The sequence below is a fragment of the Leptonychotes weddellii genome, unplaced genomic scaffold, assembly GCF_054177405.1.
Source record: "Leptonychotes weddellii isolate Sample4059 unplaced genomic scaffold, ASM5417740v2 HiC_scaffold_14965, whole genome shotgun sequence".
Classification (NCBI taxonomy): domain Eukaryota; kingdom Metazoa; phylum Chordata; class Mammalia; order Carnivora; family Phocidae; genus Leptonychotes; species Leptonychotes weddellii.
Window position 1 is genome coordinate 1 of NW_027730863.1, and position 4,987 is coordinate 4,987.

At 45.9% G+C, this 4,987-nt stretch overlaps 1 long non-coding RNA gene across 1 annotated transcript; it reads left to right on the forward strand.

Annotated features, from left to right (window-relative positions):
• LOC102726997 (uncharacterized) lies at window positions 1-4,987 on the forward strand. Its single transcript, XR_014141770.1, has 3 exons — window positions 1-34; window positions 2,131-2,406; window positions 4,886-4,987. It is a non-coding gene; the product is annotated as an uncharacterized LOC102726997 (long non-coding RNA).

Here is a 4,987-nt window from a genome sequence, read left to right on the forward strand (position 1 = left end):
GGCCAGAAGGTGTCCTTCCACCTGGACGTGGCAGGTCAGTTCCTTCTGGTACTAACTTAGTCTTGTTTGGAGGTAATGAAGCAATTGCATTACAGACCCCACAGGCTCTGATTCTCCTTCCATTAGTCTTCACCCTTTCACCTCTGCCATCCTGGCCTTCTAATTTCATAGGCAGGGCTAGACCAGTGGACGTTTAATGAGAAGGGTGTGTAGAGCGAGAGGGGCCATTTTTGGGGCCCTGAGTGGTGCTTTCATGTCATAATGCTTACTTATGCATCTGAACACCTGCACAGAGCACTCCCAGAGTTCCTTGGTGCACAGGACTATGGCTGTGCGTCACGCTCGGGTGCTGAAGTAGACTAAGCATCCCACACCTTGGTTATCTGACTGTGCTTTTTTGATTGCCCCAGATGCCCTGTTCAGGAGTGTATCGGGTTCTTGCTAGTGAAGAACCTGATTTCTTTAAATCAGGATAGGGGAAGTTTTGACCATATAATCATACTTGGAAATATTTCAACTAAACTTTGAATTATGATGTTTTAGTTGTTTTAGGACACTTTTGCACATGGATATATGCTCTCTGTGCACCTCAATGCAGGGATAGTTACCAGATCAAGGGAACAAAATAAAACAGAAACAGATTCTTACATAAATGGACTCCTGCCAACCCCCAGGTGTTTTTTGTTTTGTTTTGTTTTTACTGCAGTGTCTATGCAAGAAGTAGAGAAGGGTTGTTGTTTTCATAAATAGTGCTTGTGTCACTTAACCATATGGAAAAAAATAAATTGTACTGGGAATTCACACAACATAAAAAAATCAACTCCTGGTGGGTTGGAGACCTCAGTATAAAAGCTAAAATCGTAAAACCCTCCAATGACAGCACAATTTTTTAAAGAGTTAGTAAAGAAAGATTTCTTCAACAGAACACAAATACCCTAAATGCAAGGGGACAAGATAGACCTATGTGACTACATTAAAGCCAAAATTTCATTCATCAGAAGAGGCCATGAGAGAGTGAAAGGCAAGTCACAGAGTTGGGAAAGGAACTTTAAAACACATAGTTGTCATTTTTTAACATTTAAATATATAAAGAGTGTCTTAAAATGAATAGAGAAAAAACAGTACTATTGGTGTATGAGCAAACACACGAAGAGTGTCACCACCGAAGAGCAAATAGTTATGGCCAGCCTAGTAATATTGGGGAAGGTGCCCAGCCTCATGAATCAGCAGACAGTGACAATCGGGGGAAGAACAATGACTCCCACCAGATAGCCACCAGTTGACAATACTAAGATAGGAAACAGCTTGGAGTCTCAGGAGCTTTGTAGACTAGAGGTAGAAAAATTACCTTCAAACCATACAGAAAAGATCTGATGTCCTCTAGAAAAGTAGAGAAATACATGTATCATGACCCCACAGAGTCCATATACATGGGAAGTTTCTCAGACTCCCCACCTGGAACAGCCCACGTGGAGCAGTGATAGAGTGTGTAGATAAATTGTGTTCGTTGTTGCTGAGAAAGTGGTAGGACTTCTTCAGACCACACAGCTGGTATAGAGCCTGGAAAGAGTTCCAGTCCCCCCTCCTCCCTGTTTAGGCCTATTTTCCCAGGGCTTAAATTCAACTAATTAACATATAACGTATTATTAGTTTCAGAGGTAGAGTTCAGTGACTCGTCAGTTGTATATAACACCCAGTACTCATTACAGCATGTGCCCTCCTTAATGCCCATCACCCAGTTATCCCATCTCCCCACCCACCTCCCCTCCAGCAACTAGCAGTTTGTTTCCCTAAAGTTAAGAGTCGCTTATGGTTTGTCTCCTTCTCTGATATTGTCTTGCTTTATTTTTCCCTCCCTTCCTGTATGCTCCTTGGTTTTTGTTTCTTAAATTCCACATATGAGTGAAATCATATGATAATTGTATTTCTCTGATTGAGTTATTTCACTTATCATAATACCCTGTAGTTCCATCCACGTTGTTGCAAATGCAAGATTTCATTTTTTTGATGGCTGAGTAATAATCCATTGTATATATATACCACATCTTTATCCATTCATCTGTCAATCCCAGGGCTGTATTTTTGACCTACATGGTATCTTTGACCCCATGCATCCTTCCCTGTCCCCAGAGCCTGCAGCTGTGTTTGCCAAGGAGCAGCCAGCACGCAGTGAGCTGCAGGCCAAGGTGGGGGCCAGCGCCACCCTGAGCTGTGAGGTGGCCCAGGACAAGACGGAGGTGACATGGTACAAGGATGGGAAGAAGCTGAGTGCAAGCTCCAAAATATGCATGGAGGCCGAGGGCTGCAGCAGGCGGCTGGTGGTGCAGCAGGTGGGCAAGGCGGACGCTGGGGAGTACAGCTGTGAGGCCGGGGGCCAGAAGGTGTCCTTCCACCTGGATGTCACAGGTCAGCGCTTTGGAGGTAACAGTTAGGTGGAACAGGTTTATACCCAAGCCAGACTGTGTTACTCTTTCAATTAGACTTTGTCCCTTGACATCACCCACCCACCCAGCCACCTCCCCTTTCCACATCCAAGGTGGGACCAAGGGAGCATGGCTAGAGGGAGTGTACAGGAGGGAGAGACTCTTCTTATACACCTCGAGGTATGTTTCCACGTAGCAGTGCTGGTCACATTTTCCCAGCACCTGCTCAAAACCCACTGATGGATCTGGGTATCTGGGAGTCAGGATCTCCCTGATACGTGGGCTTAGGTAGACCAGACGTCTCTCCCCTGGGGTTGTTGGGGAAGGTCACCTGTCTCTTCCCCAAGTGCACCTGAGAGTTCCTGCTAGCAAGATATGTTTGTCTTCACTGAACCAGGGAGAGGGGACATCTGGGCCACACGATCACACTTGGAGTTTTCTTAGGACTGTGCTTTGAGTTCTCACAGTTTTAGGTGTTTGGGACACTCTTCGACATTTTCACAGGGTTATAAAAGCTCTCTCTGCACCCATATGTGGACAAGTCTAGATCCGTATTTTGTTGCAGCACCCTGTGCAGATAACACAGAGAGCAGAGGACTGGTGTGTATGTGCCCCTGACACACACCTGTGATGTTGGAATCCTCGTTTCAAAGCATATCTTATTTCCACTTTGTCATAAGTTAGTGTCTTGCCTCTGAATTCGGCTTGCAGTTAGACTTACACATTCACAGATGGGATGTACTCAGTAGCATATTGCATAGCAACATTAACTCCATTAAAGGAGTTGTAAAGACGCAGCCACTGACAACTAAGTCAGATTTTATTTCCGGCATTTTCTGCTGATTAGCGTGCATCTGTTCTGCCCTAGCTAATCACTAAAGAACCTGAGAACCAGCTTTATATTCCTTTTGTGCAATTCAGACGGGTTACACGTTCGATTCCTAGTTGCCAGCCCATAACATGCTGGTATTACATCGGGAATTAATGGTTTTTGAGTGTATATAGATGTGATTATCTGAGAATATGACATACTATTATGTAAGTCAATTTGGAGAGTTATGACAAATTGATCAAGAAAACTACATCACAACTCATAGGGGGACAAACAGAAAATTTAAATAGTCCTATAACCTTATAAGGGAGAGGAAACTAATAAATAATCTTGTCACAGAATACTATTCAAGACCAGTGGCTCTACTCTTAAATATTTTGGGGTAGAAACCCTCCTGCACTGAGGGACAACATTCCCTAAGCTATCATATGGTAAACTCTGAATCATTTAGAAATGTTGAGGTATGTACGCATCATGACCACACAGATCATAAGTACAGAAGTCTTTCACAGATTCCCCACTGGAACATCCCACATGGAGCAGTGATAGACTGTATGGTCCGACCTGGAACAGCCCATGTGGAGCAGAGATAGAATGTCTGGTCCCCACCTGAACAGCCCACCTGGAGCAGTGGTAGAATATATTGTTCCAATTAGGACAGCCCACGTGGAGTAGGGATAGACTGTATGGTCCCACCTGGAACAGCCCATGAGGAGCAGAGATAGAATGTCTGGTCCCCACCTGGGTCAGCCCATGAGAAGCAGTGATATAATGTCTGATCCTGACCTGGAACAGCACTTGAAGAGCATTGGTAGAATGTCTCGTCCCCAGCAAAACAGCCCAGGTGGAGCAGTGGTAGAATATATTATCCCACCTGGAACAGCACAGGTGGAGTGAGGTTAGAATGGATGGTCCCACCTGGAACAGCCTCTGTGGTGCAGTGATTAGATATGTGGTCCCCACCTAGAACAGCCCAAGTGTAGCAGTCATAGAATGAATTGTCCCACCTGGAACAGCCCAGGTAGAGCAGTGATATAAAGTCTGGTCCCCACCTGAACAGCCCACCTGGATCAGTGGTAGAATATATTGTCCCAGCTGAGAGAGCCCACATGGAGTAAGGATAGAATGTATGGTCCCTACCACGGACAGCCCACCTTGAGCAGTGATAGACTGTATGGTCCCACCTGGAACAGCCCACATGGAGCAGCGATAGAATGTGTGGTCCTATATGATGACTAACATAACATAATAAAATAAAATTTAAAAAAAAAGTGTGGTCCCACCTGGAACAGCCACATGGAGCAATGGTATGATGTGTGGCCCCCACCTGGGACAGACCTCATGGAGGAGCGGTAGAATGTAGGGTCCTCACTAGGTCAGCCAACGTGGAGCTTGAACACTCCATGCAGAGCAGTGAGAGAATGTATGTTCTCCCACGCACAGTGTTGATCACATGGGTCCATAGATTGTGTTACTCATTGTCAAGAAGCCTGTTGGGGTTTCTGGACCACACAGCTGATGCAGAGATGTTTCTAGGTCCCCTGCCTCCCTCTTTGGTCTTTCTTCCCCCAGTGTTAGATTCCTAACGTACATGCTGTCTTTGATCATGTGCATCCCTCTCTGTCCCCAGAGCCCTCTGTGGTGTTTGCCAAGGAGCAGCCAGCACGCAGGGAGGTGCAGGCCAAGGCGGGGGCCAGCGCCACCCTGAGCTGTGAGGTGGCCCAGGCCCAGA